This window comes from Bufo bufo, chromosome 7 (genome assembly GCF_905171765.1).
Source record: "Bufo bufo chromosome 7, aBufBuf1.1, whole genome shotgun sequence".
Taxonomy (NCBI): domain Eukaryota; kingdom Metazoa; phylum Chordata; class Amphibia; order Anura; family Bufonidae; genus Bufo; species Bufo bufo.
Window position 1 is genome coordinate 218833124 of NC_053395.1, and position 18218 is coordinate 218851341.

The 18218-nt window shown below is 46.2% G+C and overlaps 1 long non-coding RNA gene across 1 annotated transcript in view; it reads right to left on the reverse strand.

The window, feature by feature from the left end:
- Positions 1-208: 208 nt before the first annotated feature.
- LOC121008858 overlaps positions 209-18218 on the reverse strand; it is a 32583-nt gene continuing 14573 nt past the window's right edge. Inside the window, exons 5-9 of the long non-coding RNA XR_005780626.1 lie at positions 16378-16481; positions 12312-12415; positions 8277-8380; positions 4255-4358; positions 209-306 (exon numbers count right to left, since the gene is read on the reverse strand). This is a non-coding gene — a long non-coding RNA (uncharacterized LOC121008858). The remainder of the gene's footprint in view (positions 307-4254; positions 4359-8276; positions 8381-12311; positions 12416-16377; positions 16482-18218) is intronic.

Genomic DNA, 18218 nt, shown 5'->3' on the forward strand with positions numbered 1-18218 from the left:
TATTTTTGAAAATTATATATATATACAAAAATAGCAAAAAACGAAGCAGCACTGTCACCAGGGGTGCACCTAGCCTTTCTGCTGCCTGAGGCGAAAATTGAAACAGCGCCCCCCCCCCCCCCCAATACCAAATTCTTAACCTAGCCCCTTCCCTCCTAGCATTACATATATCACTACAGAACAGGGTAATACAGCCCCATACCTCTTACATCCAGTGACGTCTCCTGTGATGTAGATGTTCTCTTTCCTCATATTCTCCTTTCAGAGCTTCAGTACAGACCGCCATTTTTCAGCCATTTTTCGTCTCTGCATTTTGACAACAAAAAAAATCGTAGTTTACTACTTTTCCATCATCCTCCCATCTTCTGGACAAATCATCCTACCACCCCCAATACTGTGCCGCTGTGCTCCCCAATATTATACTGCAGAAAGAGATAAACCCAGGGTGCCCCCATGGTGATAGTGCTGCCAAAGGTCCCAACTAATAATTCTCTGCCAGAGCACACTTAAGCATAACTACTGTGAGGGGGCACAATGTGGGCATTAGTACTGTGATGGGGCACAATGTGGGCATTCGTACTGTGAGGGGGCATTAGTACTGTGAGGGGGCACAATGTGGGCATTAGTACTGTGAGGGGGCACAATGTTGGCATTAGTACTGTGAGGGGGCACAATGTGGACATTAGTACTTTGATGGGGCACAATGTGGCATTAGTACTGTGAGGGGGCACAATGTGGGCATTAGTACTGTGAGGGGCATTAGTACTGTGAGGGGGCAAAATGTGGAAATTAGTACTGTGAGGGGGCACAATGTTGGCATTAGTACTGTGAGGGGGCACAATGTGGACATTAGTACTTTGATGGGGCACAATGTGGGCATTAGAACTGTGAGGGGGCACAATGTGGGCATTAGTACTGTGAGGGGGCACAATATTGGCATTAGAACTGTGGGGGAGCACAATGTGGGCATTAGTACTGTGAGGGAGCACAATGTGGGTATTAGTACTGTGAGGGGGCACAATGTGGGCATTAGTACTGTGATGGGGCACAATGTGGGCATTCGTACTGTGAGGGGGCATTAGTACTGTGAGGGGGCAAAATGTGGAAATTAGTACTGTGAGGGGGCACAATGTTGGCATTAGTACTGTGAGGGGCACAATGTGGACATTAGTACTTTGATGGGGCACAATGTGGGCATTAGAACTGTGAGGGGGCACAATGTGGGCATTAGTACTGTGAGGGGGCACAATATTGGCATTAGAACTGTGGGGGAGCACAATGTGGGCATTAGTACTGTGAGGGAGCACAATGTGGGTATTAGTACTGTGAGGGGGCACAATGTGGGCATTAGTACTGTGATGGGGCACAATGTGGGCATTGGTACAGTGAGGGGGCACAATGTGAGCATTAGTACTGTGAGGGGGCACAATATGGGTATTAGTACTGTGAGGGAGCACAAAGTGGGTATTAGTACTGTGAGGGAGTACAATGTGGGTATTAGTACTGTGAGGGGGCAAAATGTGTAAAATAGTACTGTGAGGGGGCACAATGTGAAGCCAAGCTACACCTCTGCTGATCGTTTAACAGAAGGGATTAGCTATGAATCTTGATGCACTGCACAGTGATAAATTACACCGCTGACTACCCATAGGTATCTGATTCTGGACTCTGGCAGTGTTCCTGTTCGCTTAGGAGTCCGTGCTCTGACTCCATACATTGCTTGGGAGTTCTTGCTTTATGTCCATATGTGGAGTCAGTGCTATGAAGATGAAGCAGGTATCCCCAAGCATTGTCAGTATAGAGACACTAATAGCCTCTATTTGTGAAATGTGTTTGTCGGGATTCGAACTCGCAACCATCTGCACTAAAGGCAGGAACCTTAACCACTACACTATAGAGCTACATGGAAAAATGCGGCAGAGAATCCTCATAGTAGTTTCTCATGTATTAGGTATTCATAGGTTCTTGCCTTTAATGTACATGGTTGTCAGTTTGAATCAGGGCAGAAATATTTCAAAAATAAAGGCTAAATAAAACTTTAAGACACAGGGTGTCCCCAACAGTAAAAAGTTTGATTTTATTGAAAAAAAAAAAAAAGGAGCAAAACGTAAAAGATGATGAAATAACACCCGTGTTAGGCCACACCAACCTTTTTAACTTTTGTAAACTTGGCCGGTATTTTTTGCTGGGAAAGGTGGACACTCTAACAGCACCCCCCGCTCAGGACCTCTATAGGCCCGCTCACTGCAGGAAGCCCCGCCTCAGTCACTGCTGCACTAGGGTAGAAGCTAGAATGGATTTCTCACAAGAAGGTTTGTGATGTAACTGGTCACATGCTCTATATTTTTTGCAGGGCCGCGGAACGAACAACGGATGTGGACAGGACACGGTGTGCTGTCTGCATCTTTTGCAGCCCCATTAAAATAAATCTGCATTTTTTTGCAGATCGAATGTGGACCAAAAATCCATTTGTGTACATGAGCCCTTCTACCTTATGTCGGTGCAGTCTCCATTCCTGGTTTTGGCTCATAATCACTGACCAAAATACTGAGGTGTGAATAAGGCATTACACTGTCCCATCAGTGCTGCCAGGTAAGACTCTGCGGGGACACAACCCCAACTGGTAACGCCCTGCTTGCAATTCTTTCACAAGCTTTTGGTAGGAATAATAGAGGCACGGCACAACATAGAGCCATAAGATTAGATCTTCCAGGATTGTTGTTACACGGGGATGCAAGTAGTTACTAAACAGACAGGTCAGGAGAGGGGACGGCTCCTCTTATTATTTTTAACACATTTACACCAAACTGCGAACTTCTAGACCACAGTAAAGAAAAAGATTCTGTCCTCAGAGCAGAGGCCGAAAATGGCTGATAACAGAGAGCAATAGATATAGCCGCTGCCCCTTATAATGTGCGCCAGTACAAAAAAAATCCTGCTTATAATTTGTGCCAGTATAAAAAATCCCCCCATTTAATAATGGGTGGCCCCAGTAGAAGCAATGTGCGCATAGTGCTCCCCCCTGTTACAATAATGGCATCCATTGTGGCCCAATAGCATGGTCTTAAAGAAAAATGGTCCATGTAGGTAGTTTCCCTATCTCACTCATCCGCTCCACGCTCAATTCCATACACAACCATTCAAGCTGAGAAATTTGGCAGAAGGTGGGATTGGACCCCCCCCCCCAGCACGATAAGTGTGCTGCCCACTATGACCTTCTAGCCAGCCAACCTCTAGAAAAGAAAAAGAACCAAAAAACAGGGAGGGGAGATTGACCTCGTCCACACTGACCTCGTCACAAGGAGACCACCAGCTAACATCATGTGCGTTACCTGACACCGTCAACCCTGGGGTTAGCCGATGATCATTCAACCCCTAGGTTGAGGTTGATAGGACCTTAGGGGTTGTCACAATCTGGCCACCCAAGGGCGTCACATGTGCGTTACCTGACCTAGTCAACTCTAGGTCAACCCTCCATCGTCCTTGATTGATCATCCAACCCCTGGAGGTTGTCACAATCAGGCCGGCTTTGATGGGCGTCACAGTTAGCTGGTGGTCCCCTTGTATTCTCGCCCTCCCACCTAGCCTAGTAAACGGGTTCTCTATTTATGTGGCTCCTGTGGCAGAGACTTTAAACTCAGGGAGAGGTGTGAATTCTACAAAAGAAAGAAAGCGCCAATAAACTGAGCGGGCCGCGCTGACAAACCTACTGCTGTCGAAATCCAAACTAAGAGCAATATTTAGGAGAACTTGGGTGATGGTTGTGCTCTTTTGCCATCAACTTATTTGCATAACATCCAGGCCATTTGCATAAGTTCCACAGCAAGCCTTCTGATTGGCTGACACTGTGGCCTATAGGTTAGTGCAGCATCTCCCATGTGGAGCTCTGTTATGGTCGTCTCCATGCAGCCATAGACTCCTCTCCTTCTTCTTCTTCACCTTAGATTTTCCCTTGTTAATATTTAAAGGGTCATTTTGTTGCATCACAAATTAACAATCTTTACCTGACAATTATATGAAATTATAAAAATCTCTGAATGGTTGTCAGGAAGTATTTTTGAAAATTATATATATATACAAAAATAGCAAAAAACGAAGCAGCACTGTCACCAGGGGTGCACCTAGCCTTTCTGCTGCCTGAGGCGAAAATTGAAACAGCGCCCCCCCCCCCCCCCAATACCAAATTCTTAACCTAGCCCCTTCCCTCCTAGCATTACATATATCACTACAGAACAGGGTAATACAGCCCCATACCTCTTACATCCAGTGACGTCTCCTGTGATGTAGATGTTCTCTTTCCTCATATTCTCCTTTCAGAGCTTCAGTACAGACCGCCATTTTTCAGCCATTTTTCGTCTCTGCATTTTGACAACAAAAAAAATCGTAGTTTACTACTTTTCCATCATCCTCCCATCTTCTGGACAAATCATCCTACCACCCCCAATACTGTGCCGCTGTGCTCCCCAATATTATACTGCAGAAAGAGATAAACCCAGGGTGCCCCCATGGTGATAGTGCTGCCAAAGGTCCCAACTAATAATTCTCTGCCAGAGCACACTTAAGCATAACTACTGTGAGGGGGCACAATGTGGGCATTAGTACTGTGATGGGGCACAATGTGGGCATTCGTACTGTGAGGGGGCATTAGTACTGTGAGGGGGCACAATGTTGGCATTAGTACTGTGAGGGGGCACAATGTGGACATTAGTACTTTGATGGGGCACAATGTGGGCATTAGTACTGTGATGGGGCACAATGTGGGCATTCGTACTGTGAGGGGGCATTAGTACTGTGAGGGGGCAAAATGTGGAAATTAGTACTGTGAGGGGGCACAATGTTGGCATTAGTACTGTGAGGGGGGCACAATGTGGACATTAGTACTTTGATGGGGCACAATGTGGGCATTAGAACTGTGAGGGGGCACAATGTGGGCATTAGTACTGTGAGGGGGCACAATATTGGCATTAGAACTGTGGGGGAGCACAATGTGGGCATTAGTACTGTGAGGGAGCACAATGTGGGTATTAGTACTGTGAGGGGGCACAATGTGGGCATTAGTACTGTGATGGGGCACAATGTGGGCATTCGTACTGTGAGGGGGCATTAGTACTGTGAGGGGGCAAAATGTGGAAATTAGTACTGTGAGGGGGCACAATGTTGGCATTAGTACTGTGAGGGGGCACAATGTGGACATTAGTACTTTGATGGGGCACAATGTGGGCATTAGAACTGTGAGGGGGGCACAATGTGGGCATTAGTACTGTGAGGGGGCACAATATTGGCATTAGAACTGTGGGGGAGCACAATGTGGGCATTAGTACTGTGAGGGAGCACAATGTGGGTATTAGTACTGTGAGGGGGCACAATGTGGGCATTAGTACTGTGAGGGGCACAATGTGGGCATTGGTACAGTGAGGGGGCACAATGTGAGCATTAGTACTGTGAGGGGGCACAATATGGGTATTAGTACTGTGAGGGAGCACAAAGTGGGTATTAGTACTGTGAGGGAGTACAATGTGGGTATTAGTACTGTGAGGGGGCAAAATGTGTAAAATAGTACTGTGAGGGGGCACAATGTGAAGCCAAGCTACACCTCTGCTGATCGTTTAACAGAAGGGATTAGCTATGAATCTTGATGCACTGCACAGTGATAAATTACACCGCTGACTACCCATAGGTATCTGATTCTGGACTCTGGCAGTGTTCCTGTTCGCTTAGGAGTCCGTGCTCTGACTCCATACATTGCTTGGGAGTTCTTGCTTTATGTCCATATGTGGAGTCAGTGCTATGAAGATGAAGCAGGTATCCCCAAGCATTGTCAGTATAGAGACACTAATAGCCTCTATTTGTGAAATGTGTTTGTCGGGATTCGAACTCGCAACCATCTGCACTAAAGGCAGGAACCTTAACCACTACACTATAGAGCTACATGGAAAAATGCGGCAGAGAATCCTCATAGTAGTTTCTCATGTATTAGGTATTCATAGGTTCTTGCCTTTAATGTACATGGTTGTCAGTTTGAATCAGGGCAGAAATATTTCAAAAATAAAGGCTAAATAAAACTTTAAGACACAGGGTGTCCCCAACAGTAAAAAGTTTGATTTTATTAAAAAAAAAAAAAAAGGAGCAAAACGTAAAAGATGATGAAATAACACCCGTGTTAGGCCACACCAACCTTTTTAACTTTTGTAAACTTGGCCGGTATTTTTTGCTGGAAAGGTGGACACTCTAACAGCACCCCCCCGCTCAGGACCTCTATAGGCCCGCTCACTGCAGGAAGCCCCGCCTCAGTCACTGCTGCACTAGGGTAGAAGCTAGAATGGATTTCTCACAAGAAGGTTTGTGATGTAACTGGTCACATGCTCTATATTTTTTGCAGGGCCGCGGAACGGAACAACGGATGTGGACAGGACACGGTGTGCTGTCTGCATCTTTTGCAGCCCCATTAAAATAAATCTGCATTTTTTTGCAGATCGAATGTGGACCAAAAATCCATTTGTGTACATGAGCCCTTCTACCTTATGTCGGTGCAGTCTCCATTCCTGGTTTGGCTCATAATCACTGACCAAAATACTGAGGTGTGAATAAGGCATTACACTGTCCCATCAGTGCTGCCAGGGTAAGACTCTGCGGGGACACAACCCCAACTGGTAACGCCCTGCTTGCAATTCTTTCACAAGCTTTTGGTAGGAATAATAGAGGCACGGCACAACATAGAGCCATAAGATTAGATCTTCCAGGATTGTTGTTACACGGGGGATGCAAGTAGTTACTAAACAGACAGGTCAGGAGAGGGGACGGCTCCTCTTATTATTTTTAACACATTTACACCAAACTGCGAACTTCTAGACCACAGTAAAGAAAAAGATTCTGTCCTCAGAGCAGAGGCCGAAAATGGCTGATAACAGAGAGCAATAGATATAGCCGCTGCCCCTTATAATGTGCGCCAGTACAAAAAAAAATCCTGCTTATAATTTGTGCCAGTATAAAAAATCCCCCCATTTAATAATGGGTGCCCCCAGTAGAAGCAATGTGCGCATAGTGCTCCCCCCTGTTACAATAATGGCCCCCATTGTGGCCCAATAGCATGGTCTTAAAGAAAAATGGTCCATGTAGGTAGTTTCCCTATCTCACTCATCCGCTCCACGCTCAATTCCATACACAACCATTCAAGCTGAGAAATTTGGCAGAAGTTCCAAGGTGGGATTGGAACCCCCCCCCCCAGCACGATAAGTGTGCTGCCCACTATGACCTTCTAGCCAGCCAACCTCTAGAAAAGAAAAAGAACCAAAAAACAGGGAGGGGAGATTGACCTCGTCCACACTGACCTCGTCACAAGGAGACCACCAGCTAACATCATGTGCGTTACCTGACACCGTCAACCCTGGGGTTAGCCGATGATCATTCAACCCCTAGGTTGAGGTTGATAGGACCTTAGGGGTTGTCACAATCTGGCCACCCAAGGGCGTCACATGTGCGTTACCTGACCTAGTCAACTCTAGGTCAACCCTCCATCGTCCTTGATTGATCATCCAACCCCTGGAGGTTGTCACAATCAGGCCGGCAGTTAGCTGGTGGTCCCCTTGTATTCTCGCCCTCCCACCTAGCCTAGTAAACGGGTTCTCTATTTATGTGGCTCCTGTGGCAGAGACTTTAAACTCAGGGAGAGGTGTGAATTCTACAAAAGAAAGAAAGCGTCAATAAACTGAGCGGGCCGCGCTGACAAACCTACTGCTGTCGAAATCCAAACTAAGAGCAATATTTAGGAGAACTTGGGTGATGGTTGTGCTCTTTTGCCATCAACTTATTTGCATAACATCCAGGCCATTTGCATAAGTTCCACAGCAAGCCTTCTGATTGGCTGACACTGTGGCCTATAGGTTAGTGCAGCATCTCCCATGTGGAGCTCTGTTATGGTCGTCTCCATGCAGCCATAGACTCCTCTCCTTCTTCTTCTTCACCTTAGATTTTCCCTTGTTAATATTTAAAGGGTCATTTTGTTGCATCACAAATTAACAATCTTTACCTGACAATTATATGAAATTATAAAAATCTCTGAATGGTTGTCAGGAAGTATTTTTGAAAATTATATATATATACAAAAATAGCAAAAAACGAAGCAGCACTGTCACCAGGGGTGCACCTAGCCTTTCTGCTGCCTGAGGCGAAAATTGAAACAGCCCCCCCCCCCCCCCCTAATACCAAATTCTTAACCTAGCCCCTTCCCTCCTAGCATTACATATATCACTACAGAACAGGGTAATACAGCCCCATACCTCTTACATCCAGTGACGTCTCCTGTGATGTAGATGTTCTCTTTCCTCATATTCTCCTTTCAGAGCTTCAGTACAGACCGCCATTTTTCAGCCATTTTTCGTCTCTGCATTTTGACAACAAAAAAAATCGTAGTTTACTACTTTTCCATCATCCTCCCATCTTCTGGACAAATCATCCTACCACCCCCAATACTGTGCCGCTGTGCTCCCCAATATTATACTGCAGAAAGAGATAAACCCAGGGTGCCCCCATGGTGATAGTGCTGCCAAAGGTCCCAACTAATAATTCTCTGCCAGAGCACACTTAAGCATAACTACTGTGAGGGGGCACAATGTGGGCATTAGTACTGTGATGGGGCACAATGTGGGCATTCGTACTGTGAGGGGGCATTAGTACTGTGAGGGGGCACAATGTGGGCATTAGTACTGTGAGGGGGCACAATGTTGGCATTAGTACTGTGAGGGGGCACAATGTGGACATTAGTACTTTGATGGGGCACAATGTGGGCATTAGTACTGTGATGGGGCACAATGTGGGCATTCGTACTGTGAGGGGGCATTAGTACTGTGAGGGGGCAAAATGTGGAAATTAGTACTGTGAGGGGGCACAATGTTGGCATTAGTACTGTGAGGGGGCACAATGTGGACATTAGTACTTTGATGGGGCACAATGTGGGCATTAGAACTGTGAGGGGGCACAATGTGGGCATTAGTACTGTGAGGGGGCACAATATTGGCATTAGTACTGTGAGGGAGCACAATGTGGGTATTAGTACTGTGAGGGGGCACAATGTGGGCATTAGTACTGTGATGGGGCACAATGTGGGCATTCGTACTGTGAGGGGGCATTAGTACTGTGAGGGGGCAAAATGTGGAAATTAGTACTGTGAGGGGGCACAATGTTGGCATTAGTACTGTGAGGGGGCACAATGTGGACATTAGTACTTTGATGGGGCACAATGTGGGCATTAGAACTGTGAGGGGGCACAATGTGGGCATTAGTACTGTGAGGGGGCACAATATTGGCATTAGAACTGTGGGGGAGCACAATGTGGGCATTAGTACTGTGAGGGAGCACAATGTGGGTATTAGTACTGTGAGGGGGCACAATGTGGGCATTAGTACTGTGAGGGGCACAATGTGGGCATTGGTACAGTGAGGGGGCACAATGTGAGCATTAGTACTGTGAGGGGGCACAATATGGGTATTAGTACTGTGAGGGAGCACAAAGTGGGTATTAGTACTGTGAGGGAGTACAATGTGGGTATTAGTACTGTGAGGGGGCAAAATGTGTAAAATAGTACTGTGAGGGGGCACAATGTGAAGCCAAGCTACACCTCTGCTGATCGTTTAACAGAAGGGATTAGCTATGAATCTTGATGCACTGCACAGTGATAAATTACACCGCTGACTACCCATAGGTATCTGATTCTGGACTCTGGCAGTGTACCTGTTCGCTTAGGAGTCCGTGCTCTGACTCCATACATTGCTTGGGAGTTCTTGCTTTATGTCCATATGTGGAGTCAGTGCTATGAAGATGAAGCAGGTATCCCCAAGCATTGTCAGTATAGAGACACTAATAGCCTCTATTTGTGAAATGTGTTTGTCGGGATTCGAACTCGCAACCATCTGCACTAAAGGCAGGAACCTTAACCACTACACTATAGAGCTACATGGAAAAATGCGGCAGAGAATCCTCATAGTAGTTTCTCATGTATTAGGTATTCATAGGTTCTTGCCTTTAATGTACATGGTTGTCAGTTTGAATCAGGGCAGAAATATTTCAAAAATAAAGGCTAAATAAAACTTTAAGACACAGGGTGTCCCCAACAGTAAAAAGTTTGATTTTATTGAAAAAAAAAAAAAAGGAGCAAAACGTAAAAGATGATGAAATAACACCCGTGTTAGGCCACACCAACCTTTTTAACTTTTGTAAACTTGGCCGGTATTTTTTGCTGGGAAAGGTGGACACTCTAACAGCACCCCCCGCTCAGGACCTCTATAGGCCCGCTCACTGCAGGAAGCCCCGCCTCAGTCACTGCTGCACTAGGGTAGAAGCTAGAATGGATTTCTCACAAGAAGGTTTGTGATGTAACTGGTCACATGCTCTATATTTTTTGCAGGGCCGCGGAACGGAACAACGGATGTGGACAGGACACGGTGTGCTGTCTGCATCTTTTGCAGCCCCATTAAAATAAATCTGCATTTTTTTGCAGATCGAATGTGGACCAAAAATCCATTTGTGTACATGAGCCCTTCTACCTTATGTCGGTGCAGTCTCCATTCCTGGTTTTGGCTCATAATCACTGACCAAAATACTGAGGTGTGAATAAGGCATTACACTGTCCCATCAGTGCTGCCAGGGTAAGACTCTGCGGGGACACAACCCCAACTGGTAACGCCCTGCTTGCAATTCTTTCACAAGCTTTTGGTAGGAATAATAGAGGCACGGCACAACATAGAGCCATAAGATTAGATCTTCCAGGATTGTTGTTACACGGGGGATGCAAGTAGTTACTAAACAGACAGGTCAGGAGAGGGGACGGCTCCTCTTATTATTTTTAACACATTTACACCAAACTGCGAACTTCTAGACCACAGTAAAGAAAAAGATTCTGTCCTCAGAGCAGAGGCCGAAAATGGCTGATAACAGAGAGCAATAGATATAGCCGCTGCCCCTTATAATGTGCGCCAGTACAAAAAAAATCCTGCTTATAATTTGTGCCAGTATAAAAAATCCCCCCATTTAATAATGGGTGCCCCCAGTAGAAGCAATGTGCGCATAGTGCTCCCCCCTGTTACAATAATGGCCCCCATTGTGGCCCAATAGCATGGTCTTAAAGAAAAATGGTCCATGTAGGTAGTTTCCCTATCTCACTCATCCGCTCCACGCTCAATTCCATACACAACCATTCAAGCTGAGAAATTTGGCAGAAGTTCCAAGGTGGGATTGGAACCCCCCCCCCAGCACGATAAGTGTGCTGCCCACTATGACCTTCTAGCCAGCCAACCTCTAGAAAAGAAAAAGAACCAAAAAACAGGGAGGGGAGATTGACCTCGTCCACACTGACCTCGTCACAAGGAGACCACCAGCTAACATCATGTGCGTTACCTGACACCGTCAACCCTGGGGTTAGCCGATGATCATTCAACCCCTAGGTTGAGGTTGATAGGACCTTAGGGGTTGTCACAATCTGGCCACCCAAGGGCGTCACATGTGCGTTACCTGACCTAGTCAACTCTAGGTCAACCCTCCATCGTCCTTGATTGATCATCCAACCCCTGGAGGTTGTCACAATCAGGCCGGCTTTGATGGGCGTCACAGTTAGCTGGTGGTCCCCTTGTATTCTCGCCCTCCCACCTAGCCTAGTAAACGGGTTCTCTATTTATGTGGCTCCTGTGGCAGAGACTTTAAACTCAGGGAGAGGTGTGAATTCTACAAAAGAAAGAAAGCGCCAATAAACTGAGCGGGCCGCGCTGACAAACCTACTGCTGTCGAAATCCAAACTAAGAGCAATATTTAGGAGAACTTGGGTGATGGTTGTGCTCTTTTGCCATCAACTTATTTGCATAACATCCAGGCCATTTGCATAAGTTCCACAGCAAGCCTTCTGATTGGCTGACACTGTGGCCTATAGGTTAGTGCAGCATCTCCCATGTGGAGCTCTGTTATGGTCGTCTCCATGCAGCCATAGACTCCTCTCCTTCTTCTTCTTCACCTTAGATTTTCCCTTGTTAATATTTAAAGGGTCATTTTGTTGCATCACAAATTAACAATCTTTACCTGACAATTATATGAAATTATAAAAATCTCTGAATGGTTGTCAGGAAGTATTTTTGAAAATTATATATATATACAAAAATAGCAAAAAACGAAGCAGCACTGTCACCAGGGGTGCACCTAGCCTTTCTGCTGCCTGAGGCGAAAATTGAAACAGCGCCCCCCCCCCCCCCCCAATACCAAATTCTTAACCTAGCCCCTTCCCTCCTAGCATTACATATATCACTACAGAACAGGGTAATACAGCCCCATACCTCTTACATCCAGTGACGTCTCCTGTGATGTAGATGTTCTCTTTCCTCATATTCTCCTTTCAGAGCTTCAGTACAGACCGCCATTTTTCAGCCATTTTTCGTCTCTGCATTTTGACAACAAAAAAAATCGTAGTTTACTACTTTTCCATCATCCTCCCATCTTCTGGACAAATCATCCTACCACCCCCAATACTGTGCCGCTGTGCTCCCCAATATTATACTGCAGAAAGAGATAAACCCAGGGTGCCCCCATGGTGATAGTGCTGCCAAAGGTCCCAACTAATAATTCTCTGCCAGAGCACACTTAAGCATAACTACTGTGAGGGGGCACAATGTGGGCATTAGTACTGTGATGGGGCACAATGTGGGCATTCGTACTGTGAGGGGGCATTAGTACTGTGAGGGGGCACAATGTGGGCATTAGTACTGTGAGGGGGCACAATGTTGGCATTAGTACTGTGAGGGGGCACAATGTGGACATTAGTACTTTGATGGGGCACAATGTGGGCATTAGTACTGTGATGGGGCACAATGTGGGCATTCGTACTGTGAGGGGGCATTAGTACTGTGAGGGGGCAAAATGTGGAAATTAGTACTGTGAGGGGGCACAATGTTGGCATTAGTACTGTGAGGGGGCACAATGTGGACATTAGTACTTTGATGGGGCACAATGTGGGCATTAGAACTGTGAGGGGGCACAATGTGGGCATTAGTACTGTGAGGGGGCACAATATTGGCATTAGAACTGTGGGGGAGCACAATGTGGGCATTAGTACTGTGAGGGAGCACAATGTGGGTATTAGTACTGTGAGGGGGCACAATGTGGGCATTAGTACTGTGATGGGGCACAATGTGGGCATTCGTACTGTGAGGGGGCATTAGTACTGTGAGGGGGCAAAATGTGGAAATTAGTACTGTGAGGGGGCACAATGTTGGCATTAGTACTGTGAGGGGGCACAATGTGGACATTAGTACTTTGATGGGGCACAATGTGGGCATTAGAACTGTGAGGGGGCACAATGTGGGCATTAGTACTGTGAGGGGGGCACAATATTGGCATTAGAACTGTGGGGGAGCACAATGTGGGCATTAGTACTGTGAGGGAGCACAATGTGGGTATTAGTACTGTGAGGGGGCACAATGTGGGCATTAGTACTGTGAGGGGCACAATGTGGGCATTGGTACAGTGAGGGGGCACAATGTGAGCATTAGTACTGTGAGGGGGCACAATATGGGTATTAGTACTGTGAGGGAGCACAAAGTGGGTATTAGTACTGTGAGGGAGTACAATGTGGGTATTAGTACTGTGAGGGGGCAAAATGTGTAAAATAGTACTGTGAGGGGGCACAATGTGAAGCCAAGCTACACCTCTGCTGATCGTTTAACAGAAGGGATTAGCTATGAATCTTGATGCACTGCACAGTGATAAATTACACCGCTGACTACCCATAGGTATCTGATTCTGGACTCTGGCAGTGTTCCTGTTCGCTTAGGAGTCCGTGCTCTGACTCCATACATTGCTTGGGAGTTCTTGCTTTATGTCCATATGTGGAGTCAGTGCTATGAAGATGAAGCAGGTATCCCCAAGCATTGTCAGTATAGAGACACTAATAGCCTCTATTTGTGAAATGTGTTTGTCGGGATTGAACTCGCAACCATCTGCACTAAAGGCAGGAACCTTAACCACTACACTATAGAGCTACATGGAAAAATGCTGCAGAGAATCCTCATAGTAGTTTCTCATGTATTAGGTATTCATAGGTTCTTGCCTTTAATGTACATGGTTGTCAGTTTGAATCAGGGCAGAAATATTTCAAAAATAAAGGCTAAATAAAACTTTAAGACACAGGGTGTCCCCAACAGTAAAAAGTTTGATTTTATTGAAAAAAAAAAAAAAAGGAGCAAAACGTAAAAGATGATGAAATAACACCCGTGTTAGGCCACACCAACCTTTTTAACTTTTGTAAACTTGGCCGGTATTTTTTGCTGGGAAAGGTGGACACTCTAACAGCACCCCCCGCTCAGGACCTCTATAGGCCCGCTCACTGCAGGAAGCCCCGCCTCAGTCACTGCTGCACTAGGGTAGAAGCTAGAATGGATTTCTCACAAGAAGGTTTGTGATGTAACTGGTCACATGCTCTATATTTTTTGCAGGGCCGCGGAACGGAACAACGGATGTGGACAGGACACGGTGTGCTGTCTGCATCTTTTGCAGCCCCATTAAAATAAATCTGCATTTTTTTGCAGATCGAATGTGGACCAAAAATCCATTTGTGTACATGAGCCCTTCTACCTTATGTCGGTGCAGTCTCCATTCCTGGTTTTGGCTCATAATCACTGACCAAAATACTGAGGTGTGAATAAGGCATTACACTGTCCCATCAGTGCTGCCAGGGTAAGACTCTGCGGGACACAACCCCAACTGGTAACGCCCTGCTTGCAATTCTTTCACAAGCTTTTGGTAGGAATAATAGAGGCACGGCACAACATAGAGCCATAAGATTAGATCTTCCAGGATTGTTGTTACACGGGGGATGCAAGTAGTTACTAAACAGACAGGTCAGGAGAGGGGACGGCTCCTCTTATTATTTTTAACACATTTACACCAAACTGCGAACTTCTAGACCACAGTAAAGAAAAAGATTCTGTCCTCAGAGCAGAGGCCGAAAATGGCTGATAACAGAGAGCAATAGATATAGCCGCTGCCCCTTATAATGTGCGCCAGTACAAAAAAAATCCTGCTTATAATTTGTGCCAGTATAAAAAATCCCCCCATTTAATAATGGGTGCCCCCAGTAGAAGCAATGTGCGCATAGTGCTCCCCCCTGTTACAATAATGGCCCCCATTGTGGCCCAATAGCATGGTCTTAAAGAAAAATGGTCCATGTAGGTAGTTTCCCTATCTCACTCATCCGCTCCACGCTCAATTCCATACACAACCATTCAAGCTGAGAAATTTGGCAGAAGTTCCAAGGTGGGATTGGAACCCCCCCCCCCAGCACGATAAGTGTGCTGCCCACTATGACCTTCTAGCCAGCCAACCTCTAGAAAAGAAAAAGAACCAAAAAACAGGGAGGGGAGATTGACCTCGTCCACACTGACCTCGTCACAAGGAGACCACCAGCTAACATCATGTGCGTTACCTGACACCGTCAACCCTGGGGTTAGCCGATGATCATTCAACCCCTAGGTTGAGGTTGATAGGACCTTAGGGGTTGTCACAATCTGGCCACCCAAGGGCGTCACATGTGCGTTACCTGACCTAGTCAACTCTAGGTCAACCCTCCATCGTCCTTGATTGATCATCCAACCCCTGGAGGTTGTCACAATCAGGCCGGCTTTGATGGGCGTCACAGTTAGCTGGTGGTCCCCTTGTATTCTCGCCCTCCCACCTAGCCTAGTAAACGGGTTCTCTATTTATGTGGCTCCTGTGGCAGAGACTTTAAACTCAGGGAGAGGTGTGAATTCTACAAAAGAAAGAAAGCGCCAATAAACTGAGCGGGCCGCGCTGACAAACCTACTGCTGTCGAAATCCAAACTAAGAGCAATATTTAGGAGAACTTGGGTGATGGTTGTGCTCTTTTGCCATCAACTTATTTGCATAACATCCAGGCCATTTGCATAAGTTCCACAGCAAGCCTTCTGATTGGCTGACACTGTGGCCTATAGGTTAGTGCAGCATCTCCCATGTGGAGCTCTGTTATGGTCGTCTCCATGCAGCCATAGACTCCTCTCCTTCTTCTTCTTCACCTTAGATTTTCCCTTGTTAATATTTAAAGGGTCATTTTGTTGCATCACAAATTAACAATCTTTACCTGACAATTATATGAAATTATAAAAATCTCTGAATGGTTGTCAGGAAGTATTTTTGAAAATTATATATATATACAAAAATAGCAAAAAACGAAGCAGCACTGTCACCAGGGGTGCACCTAGCCTTTCTGCTGCCTGAGGCGAAAATTGAAACAGCGCCCCCCCCCCCCCCCCAATACCAAATTCTTAACCTAGCCCCTTCCCTCCTAGCATTACATATATCACTACAGAACAGGGTAATACAGCCCCATACCTCTTACATCCAGTGACGTCTCCTGTGATGTAGATGTTCTCTTTCCTCATATTCTCCTTTCAGAGCTTCAGTACAGACCGCCATTTTTCAGCCATTTTTCGTCTCTGCATTTTGACAACAAAAAAAATCGTAGTTTACTACTTTTCCATCATCCTCCCATCTTCTGGACAAATCATCCTACCACCCCCAATACTGTGCCGCTGTGCTCCCCAATATTATACTGCAGAAAGAGATAAACCCAGGGTGCCCCCATGGTGATAGTGCTGCCAAAGGTCCCAACTAATAATTCTCTGCCAGAGCACACTTAAGCATAACTACTGTGAGGGGGCACAATGTGGGCATTAGTACTGTGATGGGGCACAATGTGGGCATTCGTACTGTGAGGGGGCATTAGTACTGTGAGGGGGCACAATGTGGGCATTAGTACTGTGAGGGGGCACAATGTTGGCATTAGTACTGTGAGGGGGCACAATGTGGACATGAGTACTTTGATGGGGCACAATGTGGGCATTAGTACTGTGATGGGGCACAATGTGGGCATTCGTACTGTGAGGGGGCATTAGTACTGTGAGGGGGCAAAATGTGGAAATTAGTACTGTGAGGGGGCACAATGTTGGCATTAGTACTGTGAGGGGGCACAATGTGGACATTAGTACTTTGATGGGGCACAATGTGGGCATTAGAACTGTGAGGGGGCACAATGTGGGCATTAGTACAGTGAGGGGGCACAATATTGGCATTAGAACTGTGGGGGAGCACAATGTGGGCATTAGTACTGTGAGGGAGCACAATGTGGGTATTAGTACTGTGAGGGGGCACAATGTGGGCATTAGTACTGTGAGGGGGCACAATGTGGGCATTCGTACTGTGAGGGGGCATTAGTACTGTGAGGGGGCAAAATGTGGAAATTAGTACTGTGAGGGGGCACAATGTTGGCATTAGTACTGTGAGGGGGCACAATGTGGACATTAATACTTTGATGGGGCACAATGTGGGCATTAGAACTGTGAGGGGGCACAATGTGGGCATTAGTACTGTGAGGGGGCACAATATTGGCATTAGTACTGTGAGGGGGCACAATATTGGCATTAGAACTGTGGGGGAGCACAATGTGGGCATTAGTACTGTGAGGGAGCACAATGTGGGTATTAGTACTGTGAGGGGGCACAATGTGGGCATTAGTACTGTGAGGGGCACAATGTGGGCATTGGTACAGTGAGGGGGCACAATGTGAGCATTAGTACTGTGAGGGGGCACAATATGGGTATTAGTACTGTGAGGGAGCACAAAGTGGGTATTAGTACTGTGAGGGAGTACAATGTGGGTATTAGTACTGTGAGGGGGCAAAATGTGTAAAATAGTACTGTGAGGGGGCACAATGTGAAGCCAAGCTACACCTCTGCTGATCGTTTAACAGAAGGGATTAGCTATGAATCTTGATGCACTGCACAGTGATAAATTACACCGCTGACTACCCATAGGTATCTGATTCTGGACTCTGGCAGTGTACCTGTTCGCTTAGGAGTCCGTGCTCTGACTCCATACATTGCTTGGGAGTTCTTGCTTTATGTCCATATGTGGAGTCAGTGCTATGAAGATGAAGCAGGTATCCCCAAGCATTGTCAGTATAGAGACACTAATAGCCTCTATTTGTGAAATGTGTTTGTCGGGATTCGAACTCGCAACCATCTGCACTAAAGGCAGGAACCTTAACCACTACACTATAGAGCTACATGGAAAAATGCGGCAGAGAATCCTCATAGTAGTTTCTCATGTATTAGGTATTCATAGGTTCTTGCCTTTAATGTACATGGTTGTCAGTTTGAATCACGGCAGAAATA